General features: G+C 39.1%; 1 pseudogene; it reads right to left on the bottom strand.

The window, feature by feature from the left end:
* Positions 1 to 1,702: 1,702 nt before the first annotated feature.
* LOC108706505 lies at positions 1,703 to 23,584 on the bottom strand (annotated as a pseudogene).
* Between the last annotated feature and the right edge of the window lie 4,343 nt (positions 23,585 to 27,927).

Genomic DNA, 27,927 nt, shown 5'->3' with positions numbered 1-27,927 from the left:
ACATTCCATCTATTGTCTGGCTCGAATGTCTCATTTTGAGTTTTCTTTTAAAAAAAAGCTTCTCTGCCCATAATCTTCTGTTAACTCATCTCTGGCAATATTCTTGTGAGAAACATTCCCAGCTCTGCCAACTCCCCCTTGTCTCCATGGCACGGCACTATCATTGCCCTCGGCATTCCCCCCACTCACTCCATTCCCACTGCCATTCACTCCATGGTCCATCTAGGGTTGCCACTTGGCCAGTATTTTACCGGCCTGGCTGGTAAAAATGGTTGTTGATCCCAATGTTATTAATAAGGAAAAAAGATCAATATATAGGAAGGCCGGTATTTTTTTCCAGAAAAGGTGGCAACCCTAGGTCCATCCCTGCTCATTCCCTTGTTGGGAAAAAATGTTTCTGTAGCTTGAGGATTGTCACATAAAGCAGCTTATTCTATGTTGGAACCTTTTATATTATCTTTCAATAACAATTTGATTTTTTTCCAGAATAATGCCCGTCTGTAAAGCAGTCAGCCATTCCTCATATTATTTCATCTCTTTCTTTAACCTCCAGACAGTTTCAGTTAAAGGCCAAACTCTTTGTTTCTTTAATTCCCTGTCCTCCCTCCAGATTAATGATGAGCGAATATGTCCCATTTCACTTTGCAGAAAAATTTGCAAAGCACATTGGAGTCAATGGGCACCCCAAGTAATCCCAAGAGGCTATTTCAGCAGAATAATTGGTATGAATGCAGTCATGTTCAGGGTTTTATTAAGTTCCCTCTTTCTCGTCCATCATTAAAGGGATCCTGTATCTATTCAAAACAAGGCCACGTACTTTTATTCCTCATACTTGGGACAAAAAGTACAAAAACCACGACAGGCAATCTATTTCAACATGTTCTGTTGCCTTCTGTTATCAAAGGACAGACATGATATAAGCCAGGGGTACCCAAAGGGTAGATGGGGATCTACCAGTAGACCTTTAGCTGGTGATCAGTAGATCTCAAGACACTGTCAACAAACAGCTTGTCTAAATCACCCTCCTGTTTCATGCTTTTCTTTCAGATATTTATTATGTTAAGGTTACAGAAGAAATAGTTGTTTGTTAAATATATATAGCAATATACATTTTCTCACATATCAATATTTAAGTAATATTTTCCATGGAACAGAATGCTAACAGTGATATTATGGATGTGGATCATAATGGGACAACATTGCTAAAAGTAGACCTCGCATTAGTATGGGCACTCCTACTGTAAGAGATCCACATTCTTATATTATAAGTGCTCACCGGAGCATCACTCACCCTTATGTGAGATCTGTGTGTCCATATATCTGGGCAGATGTAGAACAACTCTACTACAGTATGCCGAAAATATTCAATTCAATGCATATACAAGTCTCATTTACTCCAACAACGGTCAAGAATAACATGTTTCATATGTATTCAAACCATATTTACTTACAAATAATATTTCTACTGTATTTTTGTACATTAAAATTTAAAAATTCAAAAAACTAAAACTAGGGATGCACTGAATCCAGAATTCGGTTCAGGATTCGGCCTTTTACAGCTAGACTAGGATTTGGGCGAATCCTTGTGCCTGGCCGAACTGAATCTGAATTCGCATATGTAAATTAGGGGTGGGAAGGGAAATCGCGTGACTTGTCATCACAAAACAAGGAAGTAAAAAACTGTATTTCCCCTTTTTCCTTTCCCGACCCTAATTTGCATATACAAATTAGGATTCGGATTCAGTTTGTTATTCGGTGCATCCCTAAATAAAACATACAAGCACACAACACTAAACTTTTCTCCTTAATGTCATACATGCTATAAAAAGCAGAAATAAAAAGCTTGCCTAGGTCTAGTAAGCAGTCAGCTACTGTATGTAGTAAATGCTACCAGTAGCAAACATTGTACCTTTTTATGAAACTAACAGTGATGTCATAGACAGCAAGATGATGGCATTATCATGTAACCTGGCATCTGGTGGGCCTGAAAAAGATGGTGACACGTTATATCCAGGTTCCCTGCATGTCACTATGGGATTACAGGGCATGTATGTGATGGCAGCTGTGTAACTGGACAGTTAGGACTTTGCTTCTTGTGGTTTTTTGTGGAAGTTTCACTGTTGGGTTCATCCATGACTTGGAAGGGCATATTTGATAGAGCTGCTTCCCTCATCTTGTAATAAACAAACTCATTCTGCTTGAACATCCGAAGCTCCATTTCTGTCTGCGAGCGCATCACCTGTTGGTAGAACCCATTACAAGTTGAATGTAAGAAAGAGAATTTTTAGTTGTACAGTCATAAAGCTTCGGGAAGATGCCGTATTGTGTACTTCTATGGAAATCAAAGTAATTTCTTATGGGCCCTTTTTATTTCATCTTTCCTAGAGCTGGGTCAGCTCTGCCCCCTGGAACTCAATCTTGTAGCTACACAGCTGCCCATTTTATCAGGAAAGTAAGTATGTCCACCATTCAGCTGATGTTCGTAGTGTATACAGTACCTGTTACTCAGCTGTTACATAGTTAGTTAGTTAAATTGGGTTGAAAAAAGACAAAGTCCATCAAGTTCAACCCCTCCAAATGAAAACCCATCATCCATACACACACCCCTCCCTACTTTTAATTAAAATTCTATATACCCATACCTATACTAACTATAGAGTTTAGTATCACAATAGCCTTGGATATTATGTCTGTCCAAAAAATCATCCAAGCCATTCTTAAAGGCATTAACTGAATCAGCCATCACAACATCACCCGGCAGTGCATTCCACAACCTCACTGTCCTGACTGTGAAGAACCCTCTACGTTGCTTCAAATGAAAGTTCTTTTCTTCTAGTCTAAAGGGGTGGCCTCTGGTACGGTGATCCACTTTATGGGTAAAAAGGTCCCCTGCCATTTGTCTATAATGTCCTCTAATGTACTTGTAAAGTGTAATCATGTCCCCTCGCAAGCGCCTTTTTTCCAGAGAAAACAACCCCAACCTTGACAGTCTACCCTCATAATTTAAGTCTTCCGTCCCTCTAACCAATTTAGTTGCACGTCTCTGCACTCTCTCCAGCTCATTTATATCCCTCTTAAGGACTGGAATCCAAAACTGAACTGCATACTCCAGATGAGGCCTCACCAAGGACCTATAAAGAGGCATAATTATGTTTTCATCCCTTGAGTTAATGCCCTTTTTTATGCAAGACAGAACTTTATTTGCTTTAGTAGCCACAGAATGACACTGCCCAGAATTAGACAACGTGTTATCTACAAAGACCCCTAGATCCTTTTCATTTAAGGAAACTCCCAACACATTGCCATTTAGTGTATAACTTGCATTTATATTATTTTTGCCAAAGTGCATAACCTTGCATTTATCAACGTTGAACCTCATTTTCCAGTTTGCTGCCCAGTTTTCCAGTTTAGACAGATCACTTTGCAAAGTGGCAGCATCCTGCATGGAACCTATAGTTCTGCACAATTTAGTATCATCTGCAAAAATAGAAACAGTACTTTCAATGCCCACCTCCAGGTCATTAATAAACAAGTTGAAAAGCAAGGGACCTAGTACAGAGCCCTGCGGTACTCCACTAACAACACTGGTCCAATTAGAAAATGTTCCATTTACCACCACTCTTTGTAGTCTATCTTTTAGCCAGTTCTCTATCCAGGTACAAATACTATGTTCCAGGCCAACATTCCTTAATTTAACCAGTAACCTTTTGTGTGGCACTGTATCAAATGCTTTAGCAAAGTCTAAGTAAATCACATCCACTGCCATCCCAGAATCGAGGTCTCTACTTACATTCTCGTAAAAAGAAATTAAGTTAGTCTGGCAAGATCTATTACGCATAAAACCATGCTGGCACAAACTCATAGTATTATGATTTTCTATGAAGTCCAGTATCTTATCCTTTAATAACCCTTCGAAAAGCTTTCCTAATACTGACGTCAGACTAACTGGCCTATAGTTTTGAGGCTGAGAACGGGATCCTTTTTTGAATAGAGGCACCACATTAGCAATTCGCCAGTCTATCGGCACAATGCCAGATCTCAATGAATCCTGAAAAATTAAGTAAAGAGGTTTGGCAATCACAGAGCTAAGCTCGCTAATTACCCTGGGATGAATACCATCTGGCCCTGGACCTTTGTTAATCTTAACATGTTCAAGTCTCTTTTGAATTTCATCATGTGTGAACCATGCATCATTAGTTGTATTACTAGAATTGGGAGTGTTAAGAAGGAAACCTTCACTTACTGGTTCTTCATTTGTGTAGACAGATGAAAAATACGAGTTCAGAATCTGCGCTTTTATTTTGTTTTCATCAACCAGCTGACCCCCCTCTGATAGTAAGGGTCCCACCCCTTCCTGCTTCATTTTTTTACTATTGACATATTTAAAAAATAATTTTGGATTTTTTTTACTGCTTGCTGCAATATCCTTTTCTATAGCAATTTTAGCTTGCCTTATAGCTTCTTTGCATGATTTATTGGCCTCCTTGTACCTTATAAATGTTTCGGCTGTACCAGCTAACTTGAAAGCCTTATTACACACTTTATCTCAGGCTTTGCCATGGGTAAATAATAACACAATAAACAGAACATCAGGCAACCCTCTGGAGCCATGTGGAGCATTTGTCTATCTTCTAACACTATCTATACTACATATGGTGTGAAAGGGGATATTAGTCCTTCTAATTCAGTGAGTACATCAAACCTCTGTTACAGCTGCGGAGCGCTGATCAAAGCATTCTTGGAGTCTGGTAAGGTTAATATCAATATATCGGCTTTATTTGTGTGCTTTTAAAATTACAAAGGAGGGGATTTACATCTAACGCGTTTCGTGTCAGAAGACTTGACACTCTGATGAAGTGTCAAGTCTTCTGACACGAAACGCGTTAGATGTAAATCCCCTCCTTTGTAATTTTAAAAGCACACAAATAAAGCCGATATATTGATATTAACCTTACCAGACTCCAAGAATGCTTTGATCGACGCTCCGCAGCGGTAACAGAGGTTTGATGTAGTAGCCGGTCAGAAGGAGCCGACATATCGCGAGAGCTGCAGTTTAGCAGTAGCTGGCGTGCATGGGATGAGCTCCGCCATTGCCACATCACTGTTTTTTTGTCTAATTCAGTGAGTAACCTGTTTACTTGCTACCCCATGAAAAATATAAAAAGAGGGCACATAGAAAAACTCAACAAGGGCCACCAAAAATAAAGTTAAAAATTTGATATTTATTGTAGATTCATTAAAAAGGAACTATGCATTTCATGCCCACAAGGGCACTTAGTAATGGGTTACCCCATGCCCGGGGTTCTGATGCCCCCAGTTTTCATGACAGAGCAGAATACACATAGGGGTTGAGGAGAAAGCTTAGTAATTGTAACAACTTACTTCCCTGGTGGTCCAGTGGTGCGGCGCGGATGCCCGCCGTGCCATCAGCGGGGATGCCCGCCTCGCCGTCCTGCTGCTCCTGTATGCGCCGGTAGTAAGGGCGCGTGCGGCGCATGCGCGCTTGCGTGTTGACGCCAGCGTGCAATGGTGCAAAAGTTTAAAGGGCCAATTTACATTTTCTCACTGCCCGTTATAGGTTTTCTCCTAGTGAGTTACTGGTGCTTCTGTGCTCTTCTGTATCCCTATCCCCTCTGATTGATCTCCTGGTTTGAACCTTGCCTGACTCTGCTTGTAATCTGCCTGCCTCGACCTAGTCTGATTGACTACGCCTTGTAATGCGACCTTCTGCCCAGAGACTTTGCTTTACCGTCGTGCCCCTTTGCTCATCTAGAACCCTTCGCTTGGCACCTCTCTTAATAAAACCTGGTGGCATCCGATTAGCTGAGGGGTCCTCCCAAGGTAAAAGGCGGCTGTTAAAGGCGGAAGCAAAAGCCGAGAACAGGGTGCTTAGCATTGGTTCTGGAATAAGGGTGCCGACCGTGACAGTAATCATGATAAGTGCTGAACATGTACAAATGAAAACACCACAGTAAGCAGGGAAACATATCCGTTATCTACAACATACTTTCCAACATATATTTGGCTACTAACCTCTAAGTCTTTAGTGATGGGATGTGAAGGCCCATGTGTGATAAGAAGAATTGCAAAGGCTTTGCAGATCATCCCATGACCAACTTCAATCATGCCTGCATGCCAGTGGGTCACTCCTGCCCTCATTACAGCCATTCCCAGTTGGGCATTATTTGGATGATAGATTTTCCTAGGGAAAAAAAATATCATAGCTTTAATTTTGATACTGTTACAAATGAGGTTCCAAACCCAGAACTAATGCCAAGGTCTTGGTCACGGCTCAATCTTCTGCCTATAGCAGTCGCCTTTCGCTTCGGGAGGAGCCCACCCGCAACTCGCCAGGTCCTAATGTAAGAGGACCAAGGAGAGAGTTCTGGGCAGGCAAGGGAACCGAATGTTGTAACTATAGGCCTATAAACTATAGGCCAGTTAGTCTGACGTCAGTGGTAGGAAAGCTTTTCGAAGGGTTAATAAAGGATAAGATACTGGCCTTCATAGCAAATCATAATACTATGAGTTTGTGCCAGCATGGTTTTATGCGTAATAGATCTTGCCAGACTAACTTTATTTCTTTTTATGAGAAGGTAGAAAGTAGAGATCTCGATTCTGGGATGGCAGTGGATGTGATTTACTTAGACTTTGCTAAAGCATTTGATACAGTGCCACACAGAAGGTTACTGGTTAAATTAAGGAATGTTGGCCTGGAACATAGTATTTGTACCTGGATATAGAACTGGCTAAAAGATAGACTACAAAGAGTGGTGGTAAATGGAACATTTTCTAATTGGACCAGTGTTGTTAGTGGAGTACCGCAGGGCTCTGTACTAGGTCCCTTGCTTTTCAACTTGTTTATTAATGACCTGGAGGTGGCCATTGAAAGTACTGTTTCTATTTGTGCAGATGATACTAAATTGTGCAGAACTATAGGTTCCATGCAGGATGCTGCCACTTTGCATAGTGATTTGTCTAAATTGGAAAACTGGGCAGCAAACTGGAAAATGAGGTTCAATGTTGATAAATGCAGGTTATGCACTTTGGCAAAAATAATATAAATGCAAGTTATACACTAAATGGCAGTGTGTTGGGAGTTTCCTTAAATGAGAAGGATCTAGGGGTTTTTGTAGATAACAAGTTGTCTAATTCTGGGCAGTGTCATTCTGTGGCTACTAAAGCAAATAAAGTTCTGTCTTGCATAAAAAAGGGCATTAACTCAAGGGATGAAAACATAATTCTGCCTCTTTATAGGTCCCTGGTGAGGCCTCATCTGGAGTATGGGGGCAGTTTTGGACTCCAGTCCTTAAGAGGGATATAAATGAGCTGGAGAGAGTGCAGAGACTAAGTGCAACTAAACTGGTTAGAGGGATGGAAGACTTAAATTAGACTGTCAAGGTTGGGGTTGTTTTCTCTGGAAAAAAGGCGCTTCCGAGGGGACATGATTAGACTTTACAAGTACATTAGAGGACATTATAGACAAATAGCAGGGGACCTTTTTACCCATAAAGAGAATCACCGTACCAGAGGCCTCCCCTTTAGACTAGAAGAAAAGAACTTTCATTTGAAGCAACGTAGGGGGTTCTTCACAGTCAGGACAGTGAGGTTGTGGAATGCACTGCCGGGTGATGTTGTGATGCTGATTCAGTTAATGCCTTAAAGAATGGCTTGGATGATTTTTTGGACAGACATAATATCAAAGGCTATTGTGATACTAAGCTCTATAGTTTGTATAGGTTTGGGTATATAGAATTTAATTAAAAGTAGAGAGGGGTGTGTGTATGGGGCTGGGTTTTCATTTGGAGGGGTTGAACTTGATGGACTTTGTCTTTTTTCAACCCAATTTAACTATGTAACTATTTAACTGGAATGGAGAAAAAAGAGCGTGGTCAAGAGACCAATGGATACCAATCAGGAGACGTAGTACAAATCCAAGAGACGAGAGAGTAGTTGAGGTCACAGGCCGTTTCAAATACACCAATATCTTAGTACAAAACAGAATCCTAGAGCGTAGTCAAATAACAGGCAAGGGTAGGACAGGCAGTTTCCATGTAGTTGGTACAATACAAAAGAGTAAATACCCCTGTGATTATGTTATCCTGCTAAACATTGCTTTATGAATTGAATCAGTCCAGTATATACAATAAACTGCACTAGAATCTCATTGAGCAAACTTACATGTATCCATCAATCATTTTCTTGGCATTTTCTGCGGCATCTTGAAACATCTGAAGATAAGAGAGCACTTCTGAATAAATGCTCAGGATCCGTAACATGTAGATGTTGGTATCGGCCAAAATGGGCTCCTGTCTCTTCAGGCATTCCCGGCACAGTTTCACCACCTGATTTGAGATGACAACAACAAGCTGAATGGACGGGTGGGGGGCAAGCTTGTTCTGCTATACTGTATATACAGACGTTGATAACATTTGAAATTAATTTCCACTGGCATTTGTCACAGGCCAATAGTGTGGTATGAAACATCCCCGATAGGAGTTCCATTGCACAGCACCCATTCATTTATGAACTCTAGCTTACAGAACGATGGCTGGAATTCGTTATTGTTTTCTGGTCATAGTAACAATATATTTAAGGGGGTTATTTATTACAGTCTGAATGCTAAAAACTCACAAAGATTCACGTTTTTTTTACTATAAAATCAGAATTTTAAGTGGAAAAATTTCAAATTTTTTCGAAATTTATTATACTGCAAGGATGTAAAAAGTCAGAACCCAAAAATACTCCATATTCAACCTGTCCAGGTCCTGTAGAAGTCAATAGCAGAGGTCCTATTTGCAATTTGAAGACATTATGGTCTATGCTGAGTTTCACAATATAATCAGAACATTTTGCTCTTTTTGCAGATTTCACAAAAAATTTGGATTTTTTTGGAGGATCAAATCTGAAAAAAATCAGAAAAAGTTGTGGTTTTCGTTCGACAATCGAAAAAAGTTGTGTTTTTTCAAGATCTGAGATTTATTCAAGATTTATTACACTGCGAGGATGCAAAAAGTCAGAACCCAAAAATACTCCATCTTCAATCTGTCCAGGTCCTGTAGAAGTCAATGGCAGAGGTCCTATTTGCAATTTGAAGATATTATGGTCTGCACTGGGTTCCGCATGATAATACGAACATTTTGGGCTTTTCTGACAATTTCACAAAAAAATAGGACTTTTTAGATGTCAACGAAAAAATTGCGGTCTTCAAATAGGGCCCTGCCACCCCTAGCCCCTAGTTATTGCCATAGTAATGGCCCTGCTTAGCTTCCGTATTGTTTTTATGGCAAAGTGAAAAGTCCATTCAATAACCTACTTGTGTTCACCTATACTTGCACACAATATGTGTAAAAAAAAAAAAAATACTTGTTGCTATGTTTTTACCTTTGTTTGCTATTAATAACATTGGCATCAAGGTTCATCGTTACAGGCCTGGTGACAACCCTTATTGCGTCTGCGTGTTTTGCAGAATAGGGTAGAAGGCACTTTTACACAAGAGTACCCTGCAGTTTACACCTGCTTTGATAAGGTGGTAGTGTCAGGTATCTTTCTGAAACTTACAGTACATCTATAATCACTCATTATTTAAGGAGAACTAAACCCTAAAAAATTAATATGGCTAAAATTGGCATATTTTATATAGTGAACTTATTGCACGAGGCTAAAGTTTGAGCTTGTCAATAGCAGCAATGATCCAGGACTTCAAACTTGTCACAGGGGGTCACCATCTTGGAAAGTGTCTGTGACACTCACATGCTCAGTGGGCTCTGATTGGCTGTTGAGAAGCTAAGCTTAGGGCTCGTCACTAATTATCCAGCAGAAAATGAGCTTCCCTGGCTGTAATATAAGCTGATGCTACAGGTTTGCTGATTATTCAATTCTGATGCTAATTGCACTGGTTTCTGTGCTGCCATGTAGTAATTATGTGTATTAATTACTAATCAGCCTTATATTGTGACATTTCTATTCTATGTGTACTGTATATTGTGAGTGGGTCCCTAAGCTCAGTAAGTGACAGCAGCACAGAGCATGTGCAGTGAATCAGCAGAAAACATGGGGAGCTACTGGGGCATCTTTGGAGACACAGATCTTTACTGCTAAAGGGCTGTGGCTGCCTTGGGCTGTACAGAAGCCATCAGTGGCTAGGCCCCCCTCCCCAATTTATAAAAAAATTAGTGTCCAAAGGTTTAAAAAAAAATTGTTGTTTGGCATGGCTCAGCTCCTACTTCAGTGCAACTCTGCTCCCTCTTCGGCGCAACTCGGCTCCTACTTCGGCAGTTCAAGGAGGGCCCGGCTAATCCTGCAAACGCAGCATGGCCATTCCCCACTTAACATCTAGAAGCCATTGGGCACGGGACCCCCTAATCGCGGCCCTGCATAGGCAACCCTTCTCCTCCTTCCTGTCCTCTAATTTGTTCATCATTCAGTAACTTAAAGGAGACATTTTGTGTAAAAAATAAGAATGTACCAGTGCATTATACTCATTTAGATATAGAAGAATTGTGCTTAACAAAGTAGTATTTCAGGCTGATTTATTGAATATTTCTGCAGAAACCCTAATAATCCCTCCCTTCTCTTCCACTTGCTGCTCCCTGAATTCCCAGGCTGTGCTCTTAGCTCACTGCACTGTAGGACAGGAACCAATCAGCAGCTAGCAGGACCTGATAGGGAACTGAAGCCTGTCTGTGGCTTGTGTGACTGCAGGGCTGTGATTGGCTGTCCCCTTCCTACTGTGCTTCTTGCAAGGACCATTAGGACACCCCAACCCTCATTTGAAACAGGGACCAGAGAACATCTATAGGGAGCTCCAATAAAGGGGCTATTTTTAAAGATAATATTCAATTTTAGCACCATGTAAAAGCAACACCATATATCACTTATAATTGCCTACAAAATTAGTTTTTTTTTTAAATTTATTCTATTTGTCTCTTTAAAGAGCAAGATTTATTTTATCCAGAGTAACCCAGACCCCAAACACAAGTGTTTTTAAATCAGCTTTTTGCACCCTAAAGGGTAGGACTCCATGAGCGATTTTGTTGCGATCCGACGCACCGCGACAAAATGCTTGCGACTTGTTGCATGCGACAAAAATAAGGTAATTAATAGAATTGTCGCATGATGTTGCAGCGTTGATCCGACACGACAGGACTGACGGATGCAGACGCAGCGCCCAGCGTCTGCATCCGACAGTCGGATCGCTTCTGATCAACGCTGCGACATCATGCGACAATTCTATTACTTACCTTATTTTTGTCGCATGCGTTTTGTCGCAGAGCATCGGATCGCGGCAAAATCGCTCATGGAGTCCTACCCTAATGGTCTTGCACTTTCATCTGGAGTCTCAGCAAATGAGCCCTAATGACTAATTAAACTGTAATATACTCACCTGATGGTACGACCCTTCTGAACGAGCTTTGTCTATTTTCTCCATAGTATCTTTTGAATATCGTATCGCCTCTTTCACAACACGTTCTTCTGGCTGTAAGGGGAGGAAAACATTGCCAGTCACTAAAATAACAATTATTTATTAATGAATTTGGCTCAACTGAAATGTTAGTTGAAGTCACCATGCGTCACATGAGCAAGGGCTAGAGACCTCAGTACTAATAAATGGATTGATCTCCCCTTATAAATCCAACCGAGTCCCTCTGTATTTATTATATTTATTATAGCAGTGTTCATCTTCCCTGCATGTTACCTTAAACAGGCAGTAATGTATAAGCACATCGTTTATTACGCATAGTAAACATTCCAGCTCTGAACATTTCCTTTTAAATGCATAGGAGTCTTTGCTATGTTGTTTGCTTCAGCAAAGATATTCTCCACTGGCACAGACTCAGCTGCACCCATAGTCGTTATATAAAATAAAAACAGAAGATCGGTGATTAAAGAGGAACTGTCTGCAATACTAATGCATGATATACAAAAGTTTTTATAGTTTGCCCTCTGAACCCAAACGTTTTTTTCTTGGTACAAACCTCTCCATAGTGCAGTTTAGGGATGTAGCGAACTGCCGATTTGGTGTTCGCGAACGCCGTTCGCGAACACCGGCAAAAAATGCGAACGTTCGCGAACAGTTCGCGAACTTCGAACACCGCTAAAATCGTTCGATTCGAACGATCGAAGGATTTTAATCGTTCGATCTAAGGATTTTCATTCGAATCGAACGATCGAAGCCATTCGATCGAATGCTTTTCATTCGATCGAATGCTTTTCATTCGATCGAATGCTTTTCATTCGATCGAATGCTTACAATCGTTCGAACGAATGGAAATCGTTCGATTTTTAGCGGTCGAAGGAATTCGAATGGTCGAATGGTCGAACGATCGAACACGAACTCAAAATGCGAACGTTCCCAAACGTTCACGAACATTCGGCGGACGCGAACGGTCGAAGTTCGCGCGAACTAGTTCGCGGGCGAACAGTTCGCTACATCCCTAGTGCAGTTTACTATCGTATCAGTCAACAGTGCTGGCTCGTGCTGGAATAATTCTCTTAGGCCTGGTTAATCTGAAAGCATGGCTGAGTTGTTGCAACAGGAACAAATATTTTCTAAATTCAGTAACTCTCAAGTAAAACATTGAGGGGTTGATTTATTATTGATTGGATAAAATCCAGAAAGATTACCACCTGATTTCCACCATCATCTGTTTGAATCTTCACTTTTAGTCAAGGTAACAATAATTGAATTTGTTTTTTTAACAATAAACACATTTAGATGATTTGTGGTACTAATACATTAAGGGTTTTTTTTTTACTAAACTCAAATTTTTTAATTTATTAAAGCCAGATGCAGCAAAAATCCCGAATCTGAAAATCCGGCATCTCAGACCTGCGTGGTTGTGTTTAAATAAATGGCAGAGGTCCCTATTCTATTTTGACGTTTCTGTGGTCTACGCTGGAATTAGCCCGAAAAATCCAAACTTTTCTGGGTTTTCAGACAAAAATTAAAAATAATTCAGGCTTTTCTGCAAAAAGCACCAAAAAATCGAGCGATTTGGGAAAAACCTGAGAATAAAACGTACTATTACGGGTTTTTGCTTGATTTTATCGGGTTTTTACCCGAACTGATTAAATCAAGCTGTTTTTTTTTTTTTTGCAATTACATTTTTATGGATTTTTACATGCAAATAACAATGACGTATTTTAAAATGTAGCAAGTACTGGAGCTGAAACAGTAAATAACCCTCTAATCATCTACAGCTGTGTATCCCTTTAAAACAGTGACATCTCCAATATGACAACCTTTCCCGGCAATGCTCAAAGTGCTATATATGGGAGGACAAATCAGAGATGGCTCAGTAAAGTTGGACAGCTCCATTAGATAACTATCTTGGAATGCTTTAAATTTGAGATGTTCACTATATCTTCTCACTGCCACCCTGCAACCTTCCCACTGCCATTTTTAGCCTAACATGTAGCAAGTCATTGAATTTAAAAGATAAATCATAATAACAACGTTTTAGCCAAAAGTAACTATGAGACAATGACATCTTGTTCATGCATGGTAAAATGTTATTCTTATAGATTATTTCAAACATCCAAATGGATCAAGGTTCTTCCAATGCCAAAATATTTCATCCTCTTAGTGCCAATGTTATTTTTTTGTTATTACCATGTGAGTTGTATGTTACCATCGTACCTTGCTTTCTTCATCTTTCACAGCCAAGAGCAAGGCATCCATGGTTTTGTTGGTGCAATGCTCACACGTGCAGTCAAAGTAATACTGCTTCTTTAGTTGCTCCTTCCTATCCAACGTGAGATTGAGGAAATCCACATAGGACACACTAAGCTCATCTCCTTTGTTGATCTTCCCAAGAGCTCGAAGCTCAATTCTGTTATAGAACAAGAGAAAAAGAAATCAGTGTTGGATGCAGAAGACAATAACAAGGATTTTTTTCTCTTATAGTTAATTCCTGAATGTTAGTTGTGAATTGGATTTACATGCACCATGAGTTTGATAGGTCCTTCATTGTCCTGCTCTCCGCATCATTAATTCTGGGGATTCTGTGCAAATACAAGGTTAATAAGATCTAGACATAATGCATGTTTTGTATTATTTTTAACAATTTAATTTAACTTTAACAGCATTTATGGAACATGCCATGTGTATTTGGTACTTTGTTAAAGGTCTGCTTAAATCTGGGATGTGCCATTTTATTGCATCAATATTTAATTAATTAAAGAGAATAATAATCATTAAAGGGGAACTATCGCAAAAATGAAAGTTTAATATAAGCTTCATCATACTACAATCAATTAAAATTCTGTGCTGTTTCTCAAATAATCAAGTTTATCTTCACTATTCCTCTCTCAGCATCTGTTTCTCTTCATTCTGTCTTCATGCAGCAGTTGGGTGTCAGATATTCACTGACAGTTAGATCCAATATATCTTATAGGGGGGCTCCTTTTGCCTAGAAGATGTATTAGAGCTCACTCTATTAAACTCACCAGACATCATGTCTCTCTACATGCAGGATTTGTGCAAAAGGCAGTTATTTTGTTACATTTTGTTTTTACTGGAATCAGTTATATGATAACTGATTAAAGGACCAGTAACATCAAAATTTCTTTTTAAAAAATTCATTAGAATACATAAAAAAAAGACAAATTCAATTTTGAAATCACAAAGTCTTTATTAAGAAATAACTTACCGAAACTCTGCTTGCGCTCCTCTTCAGAAAGTGATCGGACGACGATCCATCGTGCGGCGCTCAATTTTACACCCTGGCTATCTCCTATAAGGAAGGCAGGGAGGAGAAATCAAGCGCCGCACAATGGATCACCCAATCGCTTTCTGAAGAGGAGAGCAAGCAGAGTTTCTGTAAGTTATTTCTTAATAAAGACTTTGCTATTTTAAAGTTTAATTTGTAGGGATGCACCAAATCCACTATTTTGGATTCAACCGAACCGCCGAATCCTTCGCAAAAGATTCGGCCGAATACCGAACCGAATCCTGATTTGCATATGCAAATTAGGGCTGGGAAGGGGAAAACATTTTTTACTTCCTGGTTTTGTGACTAAAAGTCACGTGATTTCCCTCCTCTCTAATTTGCATATGCAAATTAGCGTTCAGATTCGGTTTGGCCGGGTAGAAGGATTCGGCCGAATCCGAATCCTGCTAAACAAGGCCGAATCCCAAAGCGAATCCTGGATTTGGTGCATCCCTATTAATTTGTCTTAGTAATTTTTTCTGATGTATTCTAACAAATTTTTTTTTTAAAGAAAAATGTGATGTTACTGGTCTTTTTAGAGGTAAGCCAATAAGGCCAATATGGAAGAAGATGTAGTAGTGTAAATTTAGTAGTGTAAAAGTACTTTATTTATCAAATTTATTTATGAATAGTGATGGGCGAATTACTCCTGAAAAATTGGGAAATTTCCCGCAAAATTCGCGAAATTTGCGAAACGGTGAACAATTTTGCGGGAAATTTCCCAATTTTTCAGGAGTAATTCGCCCATCACTATTCATAAATAAATTTGATAAATAAACTCACATTGTACAGGTATGGGATCCATTATCTGGAAATCCGTTATCCAGAAAGCTCTGAATTAGGGAAAGGCCATCTTCCATAGACTCAGTTTTTATCAAAATAATCAAAATTTTTAAAAATTATTAATTTTTTCTCTGTAATAATAAAACAGCCCTTTGTACTTGATCTAAACTAAGATATAATTAGTCCTTATTGGAAGCAAAACCAGGTTATTGGGTTTATTTAATGTTTATATGATTTTCTAGTAGACTTAAGGTATGAAGTTTAAAATTACGGAAAGGTCCGTTATCCGGAAAACCCCATGTCCTGAGCATTCTGCATAACAGGTCCCATACCTGTATACATTAATGTTTGTGCTGGAAGAGGCAAATAATCACCATTATTATTTTTCTTATAAATCAGTCTGAATTTTACAAAAACACCAAACCCTATAGAAACATAGTAAGTTAGGTTGAAAAAAGACATGTCCATCAAGTTCAACCTTTTAATTTTTTTTTAATTATTTTAAGCTACCTAACTGCCAGTTGATCCAGAGGAAGGTGAAAAAACCCATCTGAAGCCTCTCCAATTTGCCTCAGAGCAGGAAAAATTCTTTCCTGACTCCAAAATGGCAATGGGACCAGTCCCTGGATCAACTTGTACTATGAGCTATCTCCCATATCCCTGTATTCCCTCACTTGCTAAACACCATCCAACCCCTTCTTATACCTATCTAATGTATCAGCCTATACCACCGATTCAGGGAGAGAATTTTTATAGATCTGGCTTTATTAAAGGTTAACCCCTACCCCCTACCCTACATAGACCCCCCTCTATGCCCCCCCCAGCCTATGTGGTACCTTTGGTAAATGCTCCTAACTCTTTACTTACCCCTCGTTGCAGATTCAGGGCATCAGAGTTCATGGGCACCATCTTCTTCTCTTCTGCAATCTTCGGGTCTTCTTCTGGCGCTTCGGCAATTTCCGTGACTTTCGGTGCATGCGCAGTTGTCACGAAACAGAAGATTGCTCCAACTGCGCATGCACCGTTACTCCACTCTCTTCCCAAAGATTGCTGAAGAAGATGGAGCCCGTGAACTCTGATGCCCTGAATCTGCAACGAGGGGTAAGTAAAGAGTTAGGGGCATTTACCAAAGGTACCACCTAGGCTGGGGGGAGCAAGGAGGGGGGTCTATGTAGGGTAGGGGGTTTTATTAGCAAGGGTTTGGTTCTCCTTTATGGTAAACATTTCCAGTCCGGTAATTTCAGACTACTCTAAGTGGTTTAGTAGGTTCATCCTTGTTAACAATAAACGTTAGTACCATATTACCAAATAAAAAGTATTTTTCTATTTCCAGACATTGTCTGTGGTACATAAGAAGGCTAAATCCATGCTTTGCGGTGGAGGACAAATCAGATGACTTTGTGACCAATGACATGTGGGATGTGCAATATGTAGGAAAAGGGAAGATTACGGTACATGAGATGGTTCCACAACATGAATATTAATATTGTTCTCATCAAGTCTGGAAAGTGGATTTGGGAGTGGAGAAAAGGATGGGAGCTCATACACTGTGCACAATACACGTTACGGATTCCATATGGGAGGGGGTGACGTTGCACAAATACTTGTGATACCAACCCACCTCATCTGTGTATGAAACATTGATCTAACAGCCTCATGACTGAAAAACAAAACAAGAGTCTGCAATGCACAACTGAATAACAAGGGCCATTAGAATGCAATAAAGGCTCCTGTATTTCTGGGACCAGTTAAGGAATGTCATATATCTATCCAGCACTGGATATTGCATTAGCAATCGATTCATGAGAGAAGCCTTAAAGGGACCCCAACCACAAAATACAAATTGATGTTAGCTATAACTATACAGTTATACAGCTATATATACTTTACAGCAGAATGATTTATTTTATATTATTTAATGTAAGGGGGTTATTTATCAAAATCCCAATTTTTCTGATTTCATAAATAAAAAAAAAAAGACCAAAATTAGAATCCATGATTTGTCTTTATCTATCATTTTAAAAAAATCAGCCATTGACTTCTACAGGACCTCGACAGGTTGAAGATGGAATTTAAAGCTGGAGTATTTTCAGATTCCGACTTTTTGCAGCCTCAGTTATAAGAAAATCTCGAAGAAAAAAAATTTATAGCAAAAAAAAAAAAAATCAAATTTTTTGAGTTTTTAGCATTCAGACTTCTTTTATCTACTGTGTTTCCTGTGCTTGAATGGCTGCCCCCATGGCTACACAGCAACTTGTTTATATAAACTATAGTAGTACTTATCTGTTATCTACTGTGTATCCTGTGCTTGAATGGCTGCCCCCATGGCTACACCGCAGCTTGTTTATATAAACTATAGTAGTACTTATCTGTTATCTACTGTGTTTCATGTGCTTGAATGGCTGCCCCCATGGCTACACAGCAGCTTGTTTATATAAACTATAGTAGTACTTATCTGTTATCTACTGTGTATCCTGTGCTTGAATGGCTGCCCCCATGGCTACAAAGCAGCTTGTTTATATAAACTATAGTAGTACTTATCTGTTATCTACTGTGTATCCTGTGCTTGAATGGCTGCCCCCATGGCTACACAGCAGCTTGTTTATATAAACTATAGTAGTACTTATCTGTTATCTACTGTGTATCCTGTGCTTGAATGGCTGCCCCCATGGCTACACAGCAGCTTGTTTATATAAACTATAGTAGTGTTTCTGAAGCAAATACACCAGTTTTACCAGTGCAGCGCAACACTACATTATATTGTCATTCATTTAAAACACTTTCATTTTTTGGTATCACTGTTCCTTTAAGAAATAGACTGCATTGAAATACATACTGTATACGCTATAGAAAATATGACACATACTTGCCATTGTTGAATATGATGGTGCAGTTTGGCCAACAGTCATGGTTAGCAAGGCAGAGGTTTGGGAAAATTCCAACACCAACAGCTTGGAGACCTCTTTGGTCACTCAGAGTAAAACCATTGCAGCTTATCTAAGAAAACATCAAGCAAGAGGTATATATTGTCAGTAACAGATCAACAATTTGCACATGAAATTATTTTAAAGATGAAATGAATTTATCCTAGTGGAAACATTTGGGGGAACTGGCACAGGGGGCATATGCCCACCTAGTTTTCTTGTAGCCCAAACACACACACACCCACACCCAAAAGGCCCAGTATCAGTTACCAATGGGTTCTATGAGAATTTGAAAGCTTTGAGTTTTTTCTGGGTGTCAGTGTAACAATGACCTACCACACTAAAGATAACGGAGATGTACTGCATGCCAAACTGTTGGCTCTGAATTGGCCAAAAATGCAAAAATTTCTGAACATCTTCCATGAGTGAGCTCTTCTCTGTATCATCATATTTGTCTAAATGGTTCTGTAGATCATCAATGGAGACAAAGCATCCCTCAGTGAGGCCTCCTCCTTCCCTCTCTATCCTCCAGAGAATTCTTGCAGCAAGTCTGTTGTTGTACAGAGAAACTTTGTTAATTTGTCAACAGAATTAACATGCAAAAAAAACCAAAACACAAACACCTCACTAGGGGGTTATTTATCAAAGTCCAAATTTATCTCAATATTTTCTGGAAAAAACTCCAACCAAATCTGCTCAGGTTTTTTGGGCTTATTTAATAATACACTTTCCAGAAAATTTTGTTTGCGGGAAAAAAATCCCAAAAAATCTTGAAAAATAAGATTTTAATGATTTTTTCCGATTTTTCACCGAAAACTCAGAATTTTGACCAAAAACTCAGAAACCGTCAGAGTATTGCCAAAAACCCAGCGCACATCAAAAAATCATTGAGACTTCTCCCACTGACTTATATGCAACCTTGACAGGTCTGAGATGCCGGATTTTCAGATTCTGACTTTTCCATCCTCTGGGTTTAATAAATTCCGAAAAATTCATGATTTTTTTTAAAAGTAAGATTTTATAAAAGGAATCACAAATTTTTCGTGATTTTTGCATTCAGAGTTTAGTAAAAAAAAAAAAACTTTCAGGCACACAGTTTTGCTTATTTGTTTTAAAAGGGTATTACTATCCCTTGTAAAATATCTATTGTTTAATTAATAAATTGATATTTCTTGTAGGACAGGACAAACACTTAAATTAATTAAAATTTTATTCTCCAACTTCCTGGTTCTGCAGAGGAACTGCGGAATGAGGAGAAACCAGTTCATCAATTTGTAGAATCCCCTCTGTATAATGATCTGTAAACCTAAGGTGGGCATAGAAGATTTAAAAGATCTTTTAGTTATCGAAAAACCAAGCTTATCTTGAAAACGTTTGGGAAGCCCATTTATCAAAGGTAGAATTTTTTTAAATTCGAATATACTCACAATTCGACTGGGTTTTCGACTGAGGTTATACAAGAAAAAAAATTCAAATGGATAATATTCGTACGAATCAAATTTTTCTCCCCAAAAAAACTCTAATGTCAGAAAGGCCATTAACATCTCCAAATGGCTCAACGGACCTCTGCCATTGACTTAGAGGAACTTGGCAGGTTTTAGGTGGCGAATATTCGAATTAGGGCTGTTTCCAGGTCGAGGTGTAATAAATCTCACATTTGAATTTATACTAGAATAGGGGGATTAAAAATTTGAATGTGTGACTTTTGAAACTAAAAAAATTAATTTACTATTCGACCCTTCATAATTCTGCTCCTAAATTTCAAGCGATATTTTCTCGTTGAAGACAGGAAAACTATGGGGAAAACTGTTTGTATCTTTGCATGTATTTTCTTAAAACCACTTCAACCAAACTCCCGCGTACATTTTTACAGTATTTATCAATAAATGAACTTGAAAAAATCTGATGCAGAAAAAAGATTTGAAAAAAACAATTTTGACTTCATAAAATCTGAAAACGTGACATTTTGGGATTTGACACCTGAAAACTCATATTTTTTTGGATTATCACCTGGAAACCACAAATTCTTCTGGTTATTGTATGAAACCCAGCGCAGATCAGGATATCTTCCAATTGTAAATGTGACAGCTGCCATAGACTTCTACATGGCCTCTGCAGATTTGAGAAGGTGTTTTTCCGTTTAAAACTTCCGACCAGAAAAATAAAATTTGGACTAAATGTTTAAATTATTTTTAGCAGACATAAGGTATCATGATCCACATTAAGGAGTCCTCCATTATCGAACAACTTCAGGTTCAAGCAATCTATATCCTATACCCATATTACTAAAGTGCTTAGGAGCGGGCTTTGTCAATATATAGGGGGTTATTTATCAAAGTCCAAATTTATCTCAATATTTTCTGCTACAAACTCCGATCAAATCCGCTTATTTATTTTCAGATTTTTGCGAAAATTTGATTTGCGGGAAAAAAATCTGATTTTCGTAATTTTTCGGACATTTCATTTGATTTTCACGATTTTTTTCAGATTTTTGCCCAAAAACTCTGGGGTATTGCACAAAACCCAGCACACATCAAAAAATCATTGGGACTTCTCCCATTTACTTATATGCAACCTCGACAGGTCTGAGATGCGGGATTTTCTAATTCGGACTTTTGCGTCCTCTGGGTTTAATACATTTTGAAAAATTAGTAATTTTTTAGTCCGATTTTATATATAAAAAAATCACAAATTTTTCGTGATTTTTGAATTCAGAGTTTAGTAAACAACCCCCATAATGTTTGAGTTCATGGGCATTCAGGGGTTTATGTCGCCTTTCACATACAGTATCTGTGAAGTTTGTACGTACCTGATATTTTCTTGTGCTCTTCCAGCTTTCTTAATAGCCACACACTCATGTTTGTGGCTAGCCCACGACTCCTTTTGGCAGGTTCGGTCACAGTAGTGAGCAAATTTACACTGTCCGCAGCGTAGTAGCTTCTCCTGCCTCTTAAAGCATGAATGGCACACACAGTGGGAAAGACTAAAGAGAGAAGACAAATTATACACAAATAAACTTTTTTTCATTCAGACCCTGCGGATTTAAGAAAAAAGTCAGAATATCCAGCACAACAGTTGTTATTTTCCTTGCAGAGCTACAGTAGAAGAACCTCACAGCACAGGACAGACTATGTGAGGGTCACAAGTGCACGTTTATGTTGGGAAAGCAGGCTGCAGAATGGAGAAATATGCCTTTTCTACAGTGGCATTTCAGGGGCTGAAATTAAAATGTCACAATATAAGGCTGATTAGTAATTAATACACATAATTACTACATGGCAGCACAGAAACCAGTGCAATTAGCATCAGAATTTAATAATCAGCAAACCTGTAGCATCAGCTTATATTACAGGGGAAGCTCATTTTCTGCTGGATAATTTGAATTCCAAGGACCACTTGGAAAGGCCATCTCCCATAGACTGCATTTTATCCAAGCAATCCAATTTTTAATCTGTAATAATAAAACAGTCGCTTTTACTTGATCCCAACTAAGATATAATTAATCCTTATTGGAAGCAAACCCAGCCTATTGGCTTTATTTAATGTTTACATGATTTTCTAGTAGACTTAGGGGCATATTTATCAAGGGCCAAATTTCAAATTTGAAAAACTTCAAAATTCGAATTCAAAAAGACCAACAGAATTTTTTTTTGGCCGAATAGGTCAGTTTTTGATCAAATAGGTCCATATTCGGTCCGAATCGACGGAATATCGATCGAATTTGATTAGAAGTTTTTCCAAAAATATAAAATTGGATTTTTCAAAGTCCACCAATTGATTCCAAATAGGTTCTAGGAGGTCCCCTATAGGCTAAAACAGCGATTCGGCAGGTTTTAGATGGCAAATGGTCGAAGTCGAATTTTTAAAGAGACAGTACATGATAAATTTTGATATTCGAATTTTAGATTTTTTTTCAAATTCAAATCGAATTTGGACTATTCCTTAGTCGAAGTACACAAAAAAATAGCTCTAAATTCGAATTTGTTGAATTCCATAATTCACCTCGACCTTTGATAAATCTGCCCCTAAAGGTATGAAGATCCAAATTACAGAAAGATCCTTTATCCGGAAAACCCCAGGACCCCAACATTCCAACAGTAAATGTCACCTGAATTATCCCACTGCCAATATCTGCCCTTAGGTAAGATTCTTAACAGATCTTTTTTATATTTATAGAGCTCCTTTATAACAATAAACAACAGGCAAATCTAATGGTGTGCACATAAGAGCAGTAATCACAGAAAGCAACACAACAATGAAACCAAGGACCCGCTACTGAACCACCAGAACAGAAATTACAAAATTGGGCTAATTATATCCAAATTAGAATAAAATTATTGTCGCTAAATCATCCTGCCAAGTGTATCTGAACATGGTGTTTATTTTTTAGCAGTAGGTGCTGCCATGTTGTTGCTCACTAAAGCATTTCATCCACAGACTTCAAAGAAAGAGTCGCTCCGAATAATTCATAAAATAAAAAGAAAGGGTTGCAGACTGATTCTTACTTGTAACATCTTAATGTCTGCCTTCCAGCACCCTTGCTCTATGCATTCTATATGGCAGCGTTCTCTATGAAATAATGCATTACAGGTATGGGATCCGTTATCCGGAAACCCATTATCGAGAAAGTTCTCAATTACGGAAAGGCCGTCTTCCATATTATTTTATTCCATTAATAAATGAATCCATATTTCTAAAAATGATTTCCTTTTTCTGTGTAATAATAAAACAGTCGGTTGTACTTGATCCCAACTAAGATATAATTAATCCTTATTGGAGGCAAAACCAGCCTATTGGGTTTATTTAACGTTTACATGATTTTCTAGTAGACTTAAGGCATGAAGATCTAAATTACAGAAAGACCCATTATCTGGCAAACCCCAGGTCACAAGCATTCTGGATAACAGGTCCCAATACTGAATAAATAAATAAGACTTACTTGTCAAACACAACAGCAGAATAAGGAGGTTCTGCAAAGATAACGTCTCCAGCCCAGGACTCTTTAGTAGCTCTTAGCCCTCGTCCTTTGCCCTCTGAATCGAAAATTTCTACATTCTCCATGTCTGTTCTGCTCCTTCCCGGTGCTTAACAAGGAAGGAAAGCCGCCTGCTAACTGCACAGTCCCCTTGTCACGTCTGATAATTCAGCACCTTCACATTCCTAAAGAGCAGTCCTATTAAAAGATTCTGCCCCCTCCCTTTCCCCCTTCTGTTGTCCTGTCCAAAACAAGACCCATATCCCCTCCCTGCACCATAATTCTAACATGTAGTGGTGGTCCCTGGGGCAAACACCTTGAGGGACCCATAAGAGACCCTTTATGTTATTATACAACATCCAACTCTCAAATATTTATTGAATTACAATTTCCATCATCCACTGACTTGGGCTGTTGGAGGATGCTGGGAGTTGGAGTACAACAACAGCTGTAGCAAAAGCAATAAGGGTTCAAACAACACCGATATAAATTGAATGGGCAGCTCTGGAAAAAAATGTAAAGCTGGCCTTATACAGAAAGATTTGCTTGCCTGTTTTGGTCACTCATGCTGTCACTCATGGACTGTGCAGGTCCAATATGGCAGCCATTCTTCAGTTCACCCAATAAACACTAAGGGGCAGATTTATCAAGGGTCGAATTGAAAATTCGAATTTTGGAATTATTTTTATGGTCAAAACTGTCAAATTCGACTAGGGGGTTATCCAAATTCGATTCGAGTTTTTAAAAAAATTCGATTTTCGAGATTTATCCTACTCTGGCCCTTTAAGAATTCGAATTAGACTTTTTGCCACCTAAAACCTGCGGAATTGCTGTTTTGTCAGAGAAAAAACTAATCGAGTTTAATTGAATTCAATTCAAATTGAAATTTTCGAGTCATTTACCTTAGTGCCTACTCTGCCTACCCCTAGTTCCAGCCCCAAATCCGTCATGAATAGGGTTGTCACCTGTCCTGTTTTGACGCGGACAGGCCACTATTTTGAAGGCGGTCACGGCGATCGGGCAATCGGCGATCGCTGCATCATAGCCACACCCCTCTGCATCATGGTCCACCCCTCTAAACCATGGCCACGCTCCTATACGCCACTTCCCGCCGCGTCATGGCCCCACCCCCCTACCCGGTCTTTACTGGGGGGAAAGATGGCAACCCTAGTCATGAAATATTCAGTTGAAGCACATACAGAATCCAAACCCACGTGATTAGTGAGCAGCTAAGAATTTTTTATCCTCCTTGTTTTTGGTTTTGAGTATCTGGATTCCGTTCGCCCAGGCCGAATCCAAATACCGCTGAAGAAGTGCAACCCTAAGGGCAATGACACACGCTCAGATTTGGGGAGATCATCCAGCAACAAATCTCCTCTTCTTCGGATGACTAATCTCCCCAAACTACCTCCCGCATTCTTTTTCTGAAGTTGCATCACGAGGAAACTTCAGGCAACTTCAGAAAACAAAGCACTCTGAGTGCCATCCCGTCAGTGATTTTGATTCTAGCCGGTGGGAGGCAGTTCATCGTTGGGTGACTAAATCTCCCCGAATCTGAACGAGTCTCTGCCCTAATAGTGATTCCATTTTGCTTTATTATCTTAACTATCTCACAGATACAGCTTCTTCCCGACACCATGCTTTACTATTCACACGATCCTGCAGTCACCCTAAAGGTGGCCATAGATGTAACAATTATGATCTTTCCTGGAAAAGATGTTTCCAAGAGACATCACCCGTTTCAATACATACCTCTAGAGCTGAATGGTCAGATATACATATAGAAACAATAGAATTGTACCTGTATCTGATGATTCAGCACTAACAATGGCCGTTGCTCAGGTGCCTTCAAAGACGCCCAATCAAAATTTTCCACCTGGGCCGATCAAGGAGCCAACCGAAATCCAAGTCTTCCTCCAATATCGATGTTGGTGTCTCCCACCATACACGCGCTGAATATCGTACGAAAAGTTGTTTCAATCGATATTATCAGTGCGTCTATGGCCCTTAAAGGCCCCCATGCACGGGCCGATAAAAGCTGCCGACAGACCGAGTCAGCAGTTTATCGGCCCCGTGTCAGTTTAAGAATGAACTCTGGAGACCCACAGCAAATTCAGTGTAGTTTATTTCTCACAACATGTTTCGGATATAAATATCCTTCATCAGGTGCTTGTTACAAATGTAAATGAACCCAAGATATTTATTACCCCATTTACACCAACAATTAGTGTGCCAGCTCCAGCTAGTGGCCAGACATAATAGACATTTACCTAACAGAGTATTGCCATCTTGTGGCCTGCTCCGATAATGCACCAAGCAATACAAAAACAATCGTATAAATTCAGAACCACAGTCTCATGGACAGTTATAAACCATAGTATATCAATATTAGTCACATCTTGCATATATTATACCGCATCAATATTTAAAATTTCAATCTTCACATAAATAAGTACAAAGTATAATAAATAGTATAAAAGTCGTACCATTTTGCAATATTCAATCCAGTTTCAGATAATGGAAAAAGGTAATAAGTTATAGGAAGCATTTGTAGCTAAAGGCAACATTTAAACCCCAAGGTTCAAGTGCATTTAGGGCATCTATCCACTTTGCTTCACATTGAAGGAGCACACGTTTTCTATCACCTCCCCTTAATGGCGGTTTGATCTCTTCTAGTACTTGCCATCTTAGGCTAGCACTGTTATGTCTATACTCAAAAAAATGTTTACCAACAGGAGTATGAGTTTTAATATTAGATGGATCATAATTAGTAACAGAGCGTTTATGCTCACCATAAAGCAGCCGGTGACTGTGTAGAGATTTTATCCACAGATCCAGTGCAGTCTCAATACTCTGATTATTAATCAGTCTTGCTGTATCGGCTTCGATGGCAGATATTATTTGACTTGTGCTGTTTTGATAATTTATGACGATCCCTAAGTTTTACCTCCCAACTGAAGCCCAGACCACACAGAGCATGTGCATAGTCTTGCAAAGATGTTTAACAAAGTTACAAGATGACAGCCCCCTGCAGCCAACTTTGAAAACATAAATCATTTGTTTAATTAGGCTTCTGGGGCAGCAAATTCATGTTTATGTTGAGAATACAAAACAAAGCATTTCTAGCATTATTCCATTTCAGACTTTAGTTCCCCTTTACAATATTTTAGCCATTCAGTAAAATTGTTATGCCGACACGTTTTGCTACTGCTTTGGCAATGAGTGCTACCCACAGAGTACTCAACTCAAATCCCACTGCCCTAACTCTCGTTCCTAACCACGCGGGATTTGCTAACTTATTCTCCCATCACTCTATGTTTCAATTAGAGAAACGTGTATCATAGCATTACTATATAGAATTACCTTTATTTCAGCGTCTCCCCAGGAAGCACTCACATTAATTTATAGTTGCATCACGTCAGCTAGTGAATGGTACAACGAGAGATGAGGCAGATGAGATGAGGAGGTGATCTGCTGCCACCACAAATACTTTCATAGCACTCTCCATTCATTTCTATGGGATTTTAAAAGAGTATTTATCAATGGGTGAAAGTGAAAGTTCATCCTTTCATATATAAGCCTTTAAAAATCCCATAGAAATGAATGGAGAGTGGCGGAATTTCACTCTAGAGGACTGTGGCAATCTCAAACTTCACTCTTTGATAAATATACCCCAAAGAGTTGAGCATACCTCCCAACTGTCTTGTTTTTAGAGGGACAGTCCTTCTTTTGACAGCTCAACCTGCTGTCCCTCATTTGTACTGAAAAGTCCCCTTTTTCTCTGCACTGAACAGCCAGAAAAAGAAACAAAGTTTCTAACTTAATTGGCTTTTAGCAGAGAGCCCAGAACAAGCACAACAGAAGATAAGATACATTTGTAACAATTCAAATGTATCTAGATAAGCAATCTAGATAAGTAAATAAGTAATTGTAACAATATAACATAACAGGTCCCTTGGGAGAAGTTAGACTCACAGATTAAAGGGCAATTCACCTTCATTCACAAAACTGTAATAACTGAAAAAAAAACCCACCGAAATATATTCAATATGTGAAAATTTTGTAAAATGAACATGGTAATAAGGGGTGTGGTCAAAAAATGGGCGTGGTCGAAAAAATTGCCACGCTACGCTATGTTCAGAGGTATGAGTTCAGCACAGTGGTCAATGCATAAGCAATTTGTAGAGGTCATCCATGTCTTATACAACTTCCTCCTGATGGTGCCACACCTGTTCACATTCCTCTTTTCAACATTTGAAAAGAAAGAGGGACAAATTTTTCTGACCACGCCCGCTCTCGGACCACACACCCCAGTCAAACCCATTTTACAAAAACACACCCCTTTCCCTACTTCTATAAGTAATTCTGACTCACCAACTAGAGAAGTACAGAGTTGCCAGGCAGAGTAGACCTTAGCAGCAGCAGTGTTTTTAGCAAAGTCTACAGCAGAAGAACAGCAGCAGCACAGCTCGCCAGCATCTGATTGTCTGTCTCACTACTTCAAATTCTCATAACACGAGATTTGGGTTCG

This window comes from Xenopus laevis, chromosome 1S (assembly GCF_017654675.1).
Source record: "Xenopus laevis strain J_2021 chromosome 1S, Xenopus_laevis_v10.1, whole genome shotgun sequence".
In the NCBI taxonomy this organism is placed as follows: Eukaryota; Metazoa; Chordata; class Amphibia; order Anura; family Pipidae; genus Xenopus; species Xenopus laevis.
Note: the sequence above shows the minus strand (reverse complement) of the source record. Positions and strands in the feature narration are given on the sequence as shown.